Raw genomic sequence first — 15,316 nt, 5'->3', positions numbered from 1 at the left:
CCCCCACCACTTGTCTCGTCACAGCGCCCCTCACCTCGTCTCGTCACAGCGCCCCCCCACCTCTTGTCTCCTGACTGCACCCCCACCTGTTGTTTGATCACTGCGCCCCCCACCTGTAGCTTGATTACTGCGCCCCCCACCTGTTGTCTCATCACTGCGCCTCCCACCTGTTGTCTCATCACTGCGCCTCCCACCTGTTGTCTTATCATTGCGCCCTCCACCTGTTGTCTCATCACTGCGCCCCCACCTGTTGTCTCATCACTGCGCCTCCCACCTAATGTCTCATCACGGCGCCCTCCACCTGTTGTCTCATCACTGCGCCTCCCACCTGTTGTCTTATCACTGCGCCCTCCACCTGCTTTCTCATCACTGCGCCCTCCACTTCTTGTCTCGTCACAGCGCCTTCCACCCGTTGTCTCATCTCATCACTTTGCCCTCCACCTGTTATCTCATTACTGTGCTTCCCATCTCTTGTCTCGTCACGGCGCCCCCCACCTGTTTCACAACTGCACCTCCCACCTGTTGTCTCATCACTGTGCCCCCCACCTCTTGTCTCGTCACGGCGCCCCCCACCTGTTTCACAACTGCGCCTCCCACCTGTTGTCTCATCACTGTGCCTCCCACCTCTTGTCTTGTCACGGCGCCTCCGACCTCTTGTCTTGTCATGGCGCCTCCCACCTCTTGTCTCGTCACGGTGCCTCCCACCTCTTGTTTCATCACTGCGCCCCCCACCTGATGTCTCATCACTGTGCTCTCCACCTGTTGTCTCATCACTGCGCCTCCCACCTGTTGACCCATCACTGTGTTCTCCACTATTGTCTCATCACGGCGCCCTCCACCTGTTGTCTTATCACTGCACCTCCCACCTGTGTATCATATCACTGTACCCTCCACCTGTTGTCTCATCACTGCGCCTCCCACCTAATATCTCATCACGGCGCCCTCCGACCTGTTGTCTCATTACTGCGCCTCCCACCTGTTGTCTCATTACTGCGCTTCCCACCAGTTGTCTCATCACTGCGCCTCCCACCTGTTGTCTCATCACTGCGCCTCAGGTCTGTTGTCTCATCACTGCGCCTCCCACCTATTGTCTCATCACGGCGCCCTCCACCTGTTGTCTCATCAATGCGCCCTCCAACTCTTTTCTCGTCACAGCGCCTTCCACCTGTTGTCTCATCTCATCATGGCGCCCTCCACCTGTTGTCTCATTACTGTGCTCCCCACCTCTTGTCTCGTCACGGCGCCCCCCACCTCTTCTCTCGTCACGGCGCCCCTACCTGTTGTTTCATCACTGCGCCGCCCACCTCTTATCTCATCACTGTGCCCTTCCCCTATTGTCCCATCACGGCGCCACCCACCTCTTGTCTCATCATTGCGCCCCCCACCTAATGTTTCATCACTGCGCCCCCCCACCTGTTGTATCATCACTGCGCCCCCTACCTGTTGTTTCATCACTGCGCCGCCCACCTCTTATCTCATCACTGTGCCCTTCCCCTATTGTCCCATCACGGCGCCACCCACCTCTTGTCTCATCATTGCGCCCCCCACCTAATGTTTCATCACTGCGCCCCCCCACCTGTTGTATCATCACTGCGCCCCCCACCTGTTGTTTCATCACTGCGCCCCCCACCTGTTGTCTCATCACAGCGCCCCCCCACCTCATCTCTCGTCACGGCGCCCCTACCTGTTGTTTCATCACTGCGCATCCCACCTCTTATCTCTTAACTGTGCCCTTCCCCTATTGTCTCACCACTGCGCCCCCCACCTGTTGTCTCATCACTGCACTCCCCACCTGTTGTCCCATCACGGCGGCTCCCACCTCTTGTCTCGCCACGCTGCCTCCCACCTCTTGTCTCATCATTGCGCCCCCCACCAGTTGTTTCATCACTGCGCCCCCCACCTGTTGTCTCATCACTGCGCCCCCCACCTGTTGTCTCATCACTGCGCCGACCACCTGTTGTCTCATAACTGTGCCGACCACCTGTTGTCTCATCACTGCACCTCCCACCTCTTGTCTCGTCAAGGTGCCTCCCACCTCTTGTCTCATTATTGTGCCCCCCACCAGTTGTTTCATCACTGCGCCCCCACCTCTTGTCTCATCACTGCGCCCCCACCTGTTGTCTCATCACTGCACCCCCACCTGGTGTCTCATCACTGCGCCCCCCACCTGTTGTCTCATCACTGCGCCCCCCACCTGTTTTCTCATCACTGCGCCCCCATCTGTTGTCTCATCACTGCGCCCCCCACCTGTTGTTTCATCACTGCGCCCCCCACCTGTTGTCTCATCACTGCGCCCCCCACCTGTTGTTTCATCACTGCGCCCCCACCTGTTGTCTCATCACTGCACCTCCCACCTGTTGTCTCATCACTGTGCTCTCCACCTCTTGTCTTATCAATGTGCTCTCCACCTGTTGTCTCATCACTGCGCCGACCACCTGTTGTCTCATCACTGTGCCCCGCACCTCTTGTCTCGTCACGGCGCCCCCACCAGTTGTTTCATCACTGCGCCTCCCACCTCTTATCTCATCACTGCGCCCTTCACCTGTTGTTTCACAACTGCGCCTCCCACCTGTTGTCTCATCACTGTGCCCCTCACCTCTTGTCTCGCTACGGCGCCCCCACCTGTTGTCTCATCACTGCGCCCCCCCCACCTGTTGTCTCATCACTGCGCCCCCCACCTGTTATCTCATCACTGCGCCCCCACCTGTTATCTCATCACTGCGCCCCCCCCCATCTGTTGTCTGATCACTGCGCCCTCCACCTATTGTCTCATCATGGCGCCCCCCACCTCTCGTCTCATCAAGGCGCCCCCCACCTGTTGTCTCATCACTGTGCCCCCCACCTCTTGTCTCATCACTATGCCCCCCAGCTCTTGTTTCATCACTGTGCCCCCCACCTCTTGTCATCACTGTGCCCCCCAACTCTTGTCATCACTGTGCCCCCCACCTGTTGTATCATCACTGCGCCCTCCACCTGTTGTCTCATCACTGCGCCCCACACCTCTTGTGTTATTATTGTGCCCCCCACCAGTTGTTTCATCACTGCGCCCCCACCTGTTGTCTCATCACTGCGCCCCCCACCTGTTGTCTCATCACTGCGCCCCACACCTGTTGTCTCATCACTGCGCCCCCCACCTGTTGTCTCATCACTGCGCCCCCCACCTGTTGTCTCATCACTGTGCTCGCCACCTGTTGTCTCATCACTGCGCCCCCCACCTGTTATCTCATCACTGTGCTCTCCACCTGTTGTTTCATCACTGCGCCTCCCACCTGTTGTTTCATCACTGCGCCCACCACCTGTTGTCTCATCACTGTGCCCCGCACCTCTTGTCTCGTCATGGCGCCCCCACCTGTTGTTTCATCACTGCGCCCCCACCTGTTGTCTCATCACTGCGCCCCCCACCTGTTGTCTCATCACTGCGCCCCCCACCTGTTGTCTCATCACTGCGCCCCCCACCTGTTGTCTCATCACTGCGCCCCCCAACTGTTGTCTCATCACTGCGCCCCCCAACTGTTGTCTCATCACTGTGCTCTCCACCTGTTGTCTCATCACTGCGCCGACCACCTGTTGTCTCATCACTGTGCCCTGCACCTCTTGTCTCGTCACGGCGCCCCCACCTGTTGTTTCATCACTGCGCCTCCCACCTTTTATCTCATCACTGCGCCCTTCACCTGTTGTTTCACAACTGCGCCTCCCACCTGTTGTCTCATCACTGTGCCCCTCACCTCTTGTCTCGTTACGGCGGCCCCACCTGTTGTCTCATCACTGCGCCCCCCACCTGTTGTCTCATCACTGCGCCCCCACCTGTTATCTCATCATTGCGCCCCCCCATCTGTTGTCTGATCACTGCGCCCTCCACCTATTGCCTTATCATGGCGCCCCCACCTCTTGTCTCATCAAGGCGCCCCCCACCTGTTGCATCATCACTGTGCCCCCCACCTCTTGTCTCATCACTGTTCCCCCAACCTCTTGTGTCCTTATTGTGCCCCCCACCAGTTGTTTCATTACTGCGCCCCCACCTGTTGTCTCATCACTGCGCCCCCCACCGGTTGTCTCATCACTGCGCCCCCCACCTGTTGTCTCATCACTGAGCCCCCCCACCTGTTGTCTCATCACTGTGCTCTCCACCTGTTGTCTCATCACTGCGCCCCCCACCTGTTGTTTCATCACTGCGCCCCCACCTGTTGTCTCATCACTGCGCGCCCCACCTGTTGTCTCATCACTGTGCTCTCCACCTGTTGTCTCATCACTGCGCTCCCCCACCTGTTGTCTCATCACTGCCCCCCCACCTGTTGTTTCATCACTGCGCCCCCACCTGTTGTCTCATCACTGCGCCCCCCACCTGTTGTCTCATCACTGCGCCCCCCACCTGTTGTCTCATCACTGCACCCCCCCACCTGTTGTCTCATCACTACGCCCCCCACCTGTTGTCTCATCACTGCGCCCCCCACCTGTTGTCTCATCACTGCACCCCCCCACCTGTTGTCTCATCACTGTGCCCCGCACCTGTTGTCTCCTCACTGCGCCTCCCACCTGTTGTCTCATCACTGTGTCCCTCACCTCTTGTCTCGTTACGGCGCCCCCACCTGTTGTCTCATCACTGCGCCCCCCCCACCTGTTGTCTCATCACTGCGCCCCCCACCTGTTATCTCATCACTGCGCCCCCCCATCTGTTGTCTGATCACTGCGCCCTCCACCTATTGTCTCATCATGGCGCCCCCCACCTCTTGTCTCATCACTATGCCCCCCACCTCTTGTCTCATCACTGTGCCCCCCACCTCTTGTCATCACTGTGCCCCCCAACTCTTGTCATCACTGTGCCCCCCACCTGTTGTATCATCACTGCGCCCTCCACCTGTTGTCTCATCACGGTGCCTCCCACCTCTTGTGTTATTATTGTGCCCCCCACCAGTTGTTTCATCACTGCCCTCCACCTGTTGTCTCACCACTGTGCCCCCCACCTGTTGTCTTATCACTGCGCCCCACACCTGTAGTCTCATGACTGCGCCCCCCACCTGTTGTCTCATCACTGCACCCCCCACCTGTTGTCTCATCACTGTGCTCGCCACCTGTTGTCTCATCACTGCGCCCCCCACCTGTTGTCTCATCACTGCGCCCCCCACCTGTTGTTTCATCACTGCGCCCCCCACCTGTTGTCTCATCACTGCGCCTCCCACCTGTTGTCTCATCACTGCGCCTCCCACCTGTTGTCTTATCATTGCGCCCTCCACCTGTTGTCTCATCACTGCGCCCCCACCTGTTGTCTCATCACTGCGCCTCCCACCTAATGTCTCATCACGGCGCCCTCCACCTGTTGTCTCATCACTGCGCCTCCCACCTGTTGTCTTATCACTGCGCCCTCCACCTGCTTTCTCATCACTGCGCCCTCCACTTCTTGTCTCGTCACAGCGCCTTCCACCCGTTGTCTCATCTCATCACTTTGCCCTCCACCTGTTATCTCATTACTGTGCTTCCCATCTCTTGTCTCGTCACGGCGCCCCCCACCTGTTTCACAACTGCACCTCCCACCTGTTGTCTCATCACTGTGCCCCCCACCTCTTGTCTCGTCACGGCGCCCCCCACCTGTTTCACAACTGCGCCTCCCACCTGTTGTCTCATCACTGTGCCTCCCACCTCTTGTCTTGTCACGGCGCCTCCGACCTCTTGTCTTGTCATGGCGCCTCCCACCTCTTGTCTCGTCACGGTGCCTCCCACCTCTTGTTTCATCACTGCGCCCCCCACCTGATGTCTCATCACTGTGCTCTCCACCTGTTGTCTCATCACTGCGCCTCCCACCTGTTGACCCATCACTGTGTTCTCCACTATTGTCTCATCACGGCGCCCTCCACCTGTTGTCTTATCACTGCACCTCCCACCTGTGTATCATATCACTGTACCCTCCACCTGTTGTCTCATCACTGCGCCTCCCACCTAATATCTCATCACGGCGCCCTCCGACCTGTTGTCTCATTACTGCGCCTCCCACCTGTTGTCTCATTACTGCGCTTCCCACCAGTTGTCTCATCACTGCGCCTCCCACCTGTTGTCTCATCACTGCGCCTCAGGTCTGTTGTCTCATCACTGCGCCTCCCACCTATTGTCTCATCACGGCGCCCTCCACCTGTTGTCTCATCAATGCGCCCTCCAACTCTTTTCTCGTCACAGCGCCTTCCACCTGTTGTCTCATCTCATCATGGCGCCCTCCACCTGTTGTCTCATTACTGTGCTCCCCACCTCTTGTCTCGTCACGGCGCCCCCCACCTCTTCTCTCGTCACGGCGCCCCTACCTGTTGTTTCATCACTGCGCCGCCCACCTCTTATCTCATCACTGTGCCCTTCCCCTATTGTCCCATCACGGCGCCACCCACCTCTTGTCTCATCATTGCGCCCCCCACCTAATGTTTCATCACTGCGCCCCCCCACCTGTTGTATCATCACTGCGCCCCCTACCTGTTGTTTCATCACTGCGCCGCCCACCTCTTATCTCATCACTGTGCCCTTCCCCTATTGTCCCATCACGGCGCCACCCACCTCTTGTCTCATCATTGCGCCCCCCACCTAATGTTTCATCACTGCGCCCCCCCACCTGTTGTATCATCACTGCGCCCCCCACCTGTTGTTTCATCACTGCGCCCCCCACCTGTTGTCTCATCACAGCGCCCCCCCACCTCATCTCTCGTCACGGCGCCCCTACCTGTTGTTTCATCACTGCGCATCCCACCTCTTATCTCTTAACTGTGCCCTTCCCCTATTGTCTCACCACTGCGCCCCCCACCTGTTGTCTCATCACTGCACTCCCCACCTGTTGTCCCATCACGGCGGCTCCCACCTCTTGTCTCGCCACGCTGCCTCCCACCTCTTGTCTCATCATTGCGCCCCCCACCAGTTGTTTCATCACTGCGCCCCCCACCTGTTGTCTCATCACTGCGCCCCCCACCTGTTGTCTCATCACTGCGCCGACCACCTGTTGTCTCATAACTGTGCCGACCACCTGTTGTCTCATCACTGCACCTCCCACCTCTTGTCTCGTCAAGGTGCCTCCCACCTCTTGTCTCATTATTGTGCCCCCCACCAGTTGTTTCATCACTGCGCCCCCACCTCTTGTCTCATCACTGCGCCCCCACCTGTTGTCTCATCACTGCACCCCCACCTGGTGTCTCATCACTGCGCCCCCCACCTGTTGTCTCATCACTGCGCCCCCCACCTGTTTTCTCATCACTGCGCCCCCATCTGTTGTCTCATCACTGCGCCCCCCACCTGTTGTTTCATCACTGCGCCCCCCACCTGTTGTCTCATCACTGCGCCCCCCACCTGTTGTTTCATCACTGCGCCCCCACCTGTTGTCTCATCACTGCACCTCCCACCTGTTGTCTCATCACTGTGCTCTCCACCTCTTGTCTTATCAATGTGCTCTCCACCTGTTGTCTCATCACTGCGCCGACCACCTGTTGTCTCATCACTGTGCCCCGCACCTCTTGTCTCGTCACGGCGCCCCCACCAGTTGTTTCATCACTGCGCCTCCCACCTCTTATCTCATCACTGCGCCCTTCACCTGTTGTTTCACAACTGCGCCTCCCACCTGTTGTCTCATCACTGTGCCCCTCACCTCTTGTCTCGCTACGGCGCCCCCACCTGTTGTCTCATCACTGCGCCCCCCCCACCTGTTGTCTCATCACTGCGCCCCCCACCTGTTATCTCATCACTGCGCCCCCACCTGTTATCTCATCACTGCGCCCCCCCCATCTGTTGTCTGATCACTGCGCCCTCCACCTATTGTCTCATCATGGCGCCCCCCACCTCTCGTCTCATCAAGGCGCCCCCCACCTGTTGTCTCATCACTGTGCCCCCCACCTCTTGTCTCATCACTATGCCCCCCAGCTCTTGTTTCATCACTGTGCCCCCCACCTCTTGTCATCACTGTGCCCCCCAACTCTTGTCATCACTGTGCCCCCCACCTGTTGTATCATCACTGCGCCCTCCACCTGTTGTCTCATCACTGCGCCCCACACCTCTTGTGTTATTATTGTGCCCCCCACCAGTTGTTTCATCACTGCGCCCCCACCTGTTGTCTCATCACTGCGCCCCCCACCTGTTGTCTCATCACTGCGCCCCACACCTGTTGTCTCATCACTGCGCCCCCCACCTGTTGTCTCATCACTGCGCCCCCCACCTGTTGTCTCATCACTGTGCTCGCCACCTGTTGTCTCATCACTGCGCCCCCCACCTGTTATCTCATCACTGTGCTCTCCACCTGTTGTTTCATCACTGCGCCTCCCACCTGTTGTTTCATCACTGCGCCCACCACCTGTTGTCTCATCACTGTGCCCCGCACCTCTTGTCTCGTCATGGCGCCCCCACCTGTTGTTTCATCACTGCGCCCCCACCTGTTGTCTCATCACTGCGCCCCCCACCTGTTGTCTCATCACTGCGCCCCCCACCTGTTGTCTCATCACTGCGCCCCCCACCTGTTGTCTCATCACTGCGCCCCCCAACTGTTGTCTCATCACTGCGCCCCCCAACTGTTGTCTCATCACTGTGCTCTCCACCTGTTGTCTCATCACTGCGCCGACCACCTGTTGTCTCATCACTGTGCCCTGCACCTCTTGTCTCGTCACGGCGCCCCCACCTGTTGTTTCATCACTGCGCCTCCCACCTTTTATCTCATCACTGCGCCCTTCACCTGTTGTTTCACAACTGCGCCTCCCACCTGTTGTCTCATCACTGTGCCCCTCACCTCTTGTCTCGTTACGGCGGCCCCACCTGTTGTCTCATCACTGCGCCCCCCACCTGTTGTCTCATCACTGCGCCCCCACCTGTTATCTCATCATTGCGCCCCCCCATCTGTTGTCTGATCACTGCGCCCTCCACCTATTGCCTTATCATGGCGCCCCCACCTCTTGTCTCATCAAGGCGCCCCCCACCTGTTGCATCATCACTGTGCCCCCCACCTCTTGTCTCATCACTGTTCCCCCAACCTCTTGTGTCCTTATTGTGCCCCCCACCAGTTGTTTCATTACTGCGCCCCCACCTGTTGTCTCATCACTGCGCCCCCCACCGGTTGTCTCATCACTGCGCCCCCCACCTGTTGTCTCATCACTGAGCCCCCCCACCTGTTGTCTCATCACTGTGCTCTCCACCTGTTGTCTCATCACTGCGCCCCCCACCTGTTGTTTCATCACTGCGCCCCCACCTGTTGTCTCATCACTGCGCGCCCCACCTGTTGTCTCATCACTGTGCTCTCCACCTGTTGTCTCATCACTGCGCTCCCCCACCTGTTGTCTCATCACTGCCCCCCCACCTGTTGTTTCATCACTGCGCCCCCACCTGTTGTCTCATCACTGCGCCCCCCACCTGTTGTCTCATCACTGCGCCCCCCACCTGTTGTCTCATCACTGCACCCCCCCACCTGTTGTCTCATCACTACGCCCCCCACCTGTTGTCTCATCACTGCGCCCCCCACCTGTTGTCTCATCACTGCACCCCCCCACCTGTTGTCTCATCACTGTGCCCCGCACCTGTTGTCTCCTCACTGCGCCTCCCACCTGTTGTCTCATCACTGTGTCCCTCACCTCTTGTCTCGTTACGGCGCCCCCACCTGTTGTCTCATCACTGCGCCCCCCCACCTGTTGTCTCATCACTGCGCCCCCCACCTGTTATCTCATCACTGCGCCCCCCCATCTGTTGTCTGATCACTGCGCCCTCCACCTATTGTCTCATCATGGCGCCCCCCACCTCTTGTCTCATCACTATGCCCCCCACCTCTTGTCTCATCACTGTGCCCCCCACCTCTTGTCATCACTGTGCCCCCCAACTCTTGTCATCACTGTGCCCCCCACCTGTTGTATCATCACTGCGCCCTCCACCTGTTGTCTCATCACGGTGCCTCCCACCTCTTGTGTTATTATTGTGCCCCCCACCAGTTGTTTCATCACTGCCCTCCACCTGTTGTCTCACCACTGTGCCCCCCACCTGTTGTCTTATCACTGCGCCCCACACCTGTAGTCTCATGACTGCGCCCCCCACCTGTTGTCTCATCACTGCACCCCCCACCTGTTGTCTCATCACTGTGCTCGCCACCTGTTGTCTCATCACTGCGCCCCCCACCTGTTGTCTCATCACTGCGCCCCCCACCTGTTGTCTCATCACTGCGCCCCCCACCTGTTGTCTTATCACTGCGCCCCCCACCTGTTGTCTCATCACTGCGCCCCCCAACTGTTGTCTCATCACTGTGCTCTCCACCTGTTGTCTTATCACTGTGCTCTCCACCTGTTGTCTCATCACTGCGCCGACCACCTGTTGTCTCATCACTGTGCCCTGCACCTCTTGTCTCGTCACGGCGCCTCCACCTGTTGTTTCATCACTGCGCCTCCCACCTTTTATCTCATCACTGCGCCCTTCACCTGTTGTTTCACAACTGCGCCTCCCACCTGTTGTCTCATCACTGTGCCCCTCACCTCTAGTCTCGTTACGGCGCCCCCCACCTGTTGTCTCATCACTGCGCCCCCCACCTGTTGTCTCATCACTGCGCCCCCCACCAGTTGTTTCATCACTGCGCCCCCACCTGTTATCTCATCACTGCGCCCCCCCATCTGTTGTCTGATCACTGCGCCCTCCACCTATTGTCTTATCATGGCGCCCCCACCTCTTGTCTCATCAAGGCGCCCCCCACCTGTTGTCTCATCACTGTGCCCCCCACCTCTTGTCTCATCACTGTTCCCTCAACCTCTTGTGTCCTTATTGTGCCCCCCACCAGTTGTTTCATTACTGCGCCCCCACCTGTTGTCTCATCACTGCGCCCCCCACCTGTTGTCTCATCACTGCGCCCCCACCTGTTGTCTCATCACTGCACCCCCCCACCTGTTGTCTCATCACTGCGCCCCCCCCCTCCTGTTGTCTCATCACTGTGCTCTCCACCTGTTGTCTCATCACTGTGCTCTCCACCTGTTGTCTCATCACTGCGCCCCCCACCTGTTGTCTCATCACTGTGCTCTCCACCTGTTGTCTCATCACTGCGCCGACCACCTGTTGTCTCATCACTGTGCCCCGCACCTGTTGTCTCATCACTGCGCTCCCCACCTGTTATCTCATCACTGCGCCCCCCCATCTGTTGTCTGATCACTGCGCCCTCCACCTATTTTCTCATCACTGCGCCCCCCCCGTTGTCTCATCACTGTGCCCCCCACCTCTTGTCTCATCACTGTGCCCCCCACCTCTTGTCTCATCACTGTGCCCCCCACCTCTTGCCTCATCACTGTGCCCCCCACCTGTTGTCTCACCACTGCGCCCTCCACCTGTTGTCTCATCACTGCGCCCCCCACCTGTTGTCTCATCACTGTGCCCCTCACCTCTTGTCTCGTTACGGCGCCCCCACCTGTTGTCTCATCACTGCGCCCCCCAGCTGTTGTCTCATCACTGCGCCCCCACCTGTTATCTCATCACTGCGCCCCCCCATCTGTTGTCTGATCACTGCGCCCTCCACCTATTGTCTTATCATGGCGCCCCCACCTCTTGTCTCATCAAGGCGCCCCCCACCTGTTGCCTCATCACTGTGCCCCCCACCTCTTGTCTCATCACTGTTCCCCCAACCTCTTGTGCCTTATTGTGCCCCCCACCAGTTGTTTCATTACTGCGCCCCCCACCTGTTGTCTCATCACTGCACCCCCCCACCTGTTGTCTCATCACTGCGCCCCCCCACCTGTTGTCTCATCACTGTGCTCTCCACCTGTTGTCTCATCACTGCGCCCCCCACCTGTTGTTTCATCACTGCGCCCCCACCTGTTGTCTCATCACTGCGCCCCCCACCTGTTGTCTCATCACTGTGCTCTCCACCTGTTGTCTCATCACTGCGTTCCCCCACCTGTTGTCTCATCACTGACCCCCCACCTGTTGTCTCATCACTGCCCCCCCACCTGTTGTCTCATCACTGCGCCCCCCCACCTGTTGTCTCATCACTGTGCTCTCCACCTGTTGTCTCATCACTGCGCCCCCCACCTGTTGTCTCATCACTGCGCCCCCACCTGTTGTCTCATCACTGCGCCCCCCACCTGTTGTCTCATCACTGCGCCCCACACCTGTTGTCTCATCACTGCACCCCCCCACCTGTTGTCTCATCACTGCGCCCCCTCCTGTTGTCTCATCACTGTGCTCTCCACCTGTTGTCTCATCACTGCGTCCCCCCACCTGTTGTCTCATTACTGCGCCGACCACCTGTTGTCTCATCACTGTGCCCCGCACCTGTTGTCTCCTCACTGCGCCCCCCACTTGTTATCTCATCACTGCGCCCCCCCATCTGTTGTCTGATCTCTGCGCCCTCCACCTGTTGTCTCATCACTGCACCCCCCCACCTGTTGTCTCATCACTGCGCCCCCACCTGTTGTCTCATCACTGCCCCCCACCTGTTGTCTCATCACTGCGCCCCCCCCACCTGTTGTCTCATCACTGTGCTCTCCACCTGTTGTTTCATCACTGCGCCCCCACCTGTTGTCTCATCACTGCGCCCCCCACCTGTTGTCTCATCACTGCGCCCCCCACCTGTTGTCTCATCACTGCACCCCCCCACCTGTTGTCTCATCACTACGCCCCCCAGCTGTTGTCTCATCACTGCGCCCCCCACCTGTTGTCTCATCACTGCACCCCCCCCACCTGTTGTCTCATCACTGTGCCCCGCACCTGTTGTCTCCACACTGCGCCTCCCACCTGTTGTCTCATCACTGTGTCCCTCACCTCTTGTCTCGTTACGGCGCCCCCACCTGTTGTCTCATCACTGCGCCCCCCCACCTGTTGTCTCATCACTGCGCCCCCCACCTGTTATCTCATCACTGCGCCCCCCCATCTGTTGTCTGATCACTGCGCCCTCCACCTATTGTCTCATCATGGCGCCCCCCACCTCTTGTCTCATCACTATGCCCCCCACCTCTTGTCTCATCACTGTGCCCCCCACCTCTTGTCATCACTGTGCCCCCCAACTCTTGTCATCACTGTGCCCCCCACCTGTTGTATCATCACTGCGCCCTCCACCTGTTGTCTCATCACGGTGCCTCCCACCTCTTGTGTTATTATTGTGCCCCCCACCAGTTGTTTCATCACTGCCCTCCACCTGTTGTCTCACCACTGTGCCCCCCACCTGTTGTCTCATCACTGCGCCCCACACCTGTAGTCTCATGACTGCGCCCCCCACCTGTTGTCTCATCACTGTGCTCTCCACCTGTTGTTTCATCACTGCGCCCCCCCACCTGTTGTTTCATCACTGTGCTCTCCACCTCTTGTCTTATCAATGTGCTCTCCACCTGTTGTCTCATCACTGTGCCCTGCACCTCTTGTCTCGTCACGGCGCCTCCACCTGTTGTTTCATCACTGCGCCCCCCACCTGTTGTCTCATCACTGCGCCCCCCACCTGTTGTCTCATCACTGCGCCCCCCACCTGTTGTCTCATCACTGCGCCCCCCACCTGTTGTCTCATCACTGTGCTCTCCACCTGTTGTCTCATCACTGCGCCCCCCAACTGTTGTCTCATCACTGTGCTCTCCACCTGTTGTCTTATCACTGTGCTCTCCACCTGTTGTCTCATCACTGCGCCGACCACCTGTTGTCTCATCACTGTGCCCTGCACCTCTTGTCTCGTCACGGCGCCTCCACCTGTTGTTTCATCACTGCGCCTCCCACCTTTTATCTCATCACTGCGCCCTTCACCTGTTGTTTCACAACTGCGCCTCCCACCTGTTGTCTCATCACTGTGCCCCTCACCTCTAGTCTCGTTACGGCGCCCCCCACCTGTTGTCTCATCACTGCGCCCCCCACCTGTTGTCTCATCACTGCCCCCCCCACCAGTTGTTTCATCACTGCGCCCCCACCTGTTATCTCATCACTGCGCCCCCCCATCTGTTGTCTGATCACTGCGCCCTCCACCTATTGTCTTATCATGGCGCCCCCACCTCTTGTCTCATCACTGCGCCCCCCACATGTTGTCTCATCACTGTGCCCCACACCTCTTGTCTCATCACTGTTCCCCCAACCTCTTGTGTCCTTATTGTGCCCCCCACCAGTTGTTTCATTACTGCGCCCCCACCTGTTGTCTCATCACTGCGCCCCCCACCTGTTGTCTCATCACTGCGCCCCCCACCTGTTGTCTCATCACTGCACCCCCCCACCTGTTGTCTCATCACTGCGCCCCCCCCCTCTTGTTGTCTCATCACTGCGCCCCCCACCTGTTGTCTCATCACTGTGCTCTCCACCTGTTGTCTCATCACTGCGCCGACCACCTGTTGTCTCATCACTGTGCCCCGCACCTGTTGTCTCATCACTGCGCTCCCCACCTGTTATCTCATCACTGCGCCCCCCCCATCTGTTGTCTGATCACTGCGCCCTCCACCTATTTTCTCATCACTGCGCCCCCCCCCCCCGTTGTCTCATCACTGTGCCCCCCACCTCTTGTCTCATCACTGTGCCTCTCACCTCTTGTCTCATCACTGTGCCCCCCACCTCTTGTCTCATCACTGTGCCCCCCAGCTGTTGTCTCACCACTGCGCCCTCCACCTGTTGTCTCGTCATGGTGCCTCCCACCTGTTGTCTCATCACTGCGCCCCCCACCAGTTGTTTCATCACTGCGCCCCCCACCTGTTGTCTCATCACTGCGCCCCCACCTGTTGTCTCATCACTGCGCCCCCCACCTGTTGTCTCATCACTGCGCCCCCCACCTGTTGTCTCATCACTGCACCCCCCCACCTGTTGTCTCATCACTGCGCCCCCCCCCCTCTTGTTGTCTCATCACTGCGCCCCCCACCTGTTGTCTCATCACTGTGCTCTCCACCTGTTGTCTCATCACTGCGCCGACCACCTGTTGTCTCATCACTGTGCTCCCCACCTGTTATCTCATCACTGCGCCCCCCCCATCTGTTGTCTGATCACTGCGCCCTCCACCTATTTTCTCATCACTGCGCCCCCCCCCCCGTTGTCTCATCACTGTGCCCCCCACCTCTTGTCTCATCACTGTGCCTCCCACCTCTTGTCTCATCACTGTGCCCCCCACCTCTTGTCTCATCACTGTGCCCCCCAGCTGTTGTCTCACCACTGCGCCCTCCACCTGTTGTCTCGTCATGGTGCCTCCCACCTGTTGTCTCATCACTGCGCCCCCCACCAGTTGTTTCATCACTGCGCCCCCCACCTGTTGTCTCATCACTGCGCCCCCCACCTGTTGTCTCATCACTGCGCCCCCCACCTGTTGTCTCTCCACTGCGCCCCCCACCTGTTGTCTCATCACTGTGCTCTCCACCTGTTGTCTCATCACTGCGCCCCCCACCTGTTGTCTCATCACTGTGCT

General features: G+C 58.7%; 1 protein-coding gene across 1 annotated transcript in view; it reads right to left on the bottom strand.

The window, feature by feature from the left end:
* LOC136577201 (uncharacterized) overlaps positions 1-15,316 on the bottom strand; it is a 58,873-nt gene that overhangs the window by 11,343 nt on the left and 32,214 nt on the right. The gene's annotated exons all lie outside the window — the stretch shown is intronic.

The sequence above is a fragment of the Eleutherodactylus coqui genome, chromosome 8 (genome assembly GCF_035609145.1).
Source record: "Eleutherodactylus coqui strain aEleCoq1 chromosome 8, aEleCoq1.hap1, whole genome shotgun sequence".
Taxonomy (NCBI): Eukaryota; Metazoa; Chordata; class Amphibia; order Anura; family Eleutherodactylidae; genus Eleutherodactylus; species Eleutherodactylus coqui.
The sequence above is the reverse complement of the archived record's forward strand: the minus strand, read 5'-3'. Positions and strand labels throughout refer to the sequence as shown.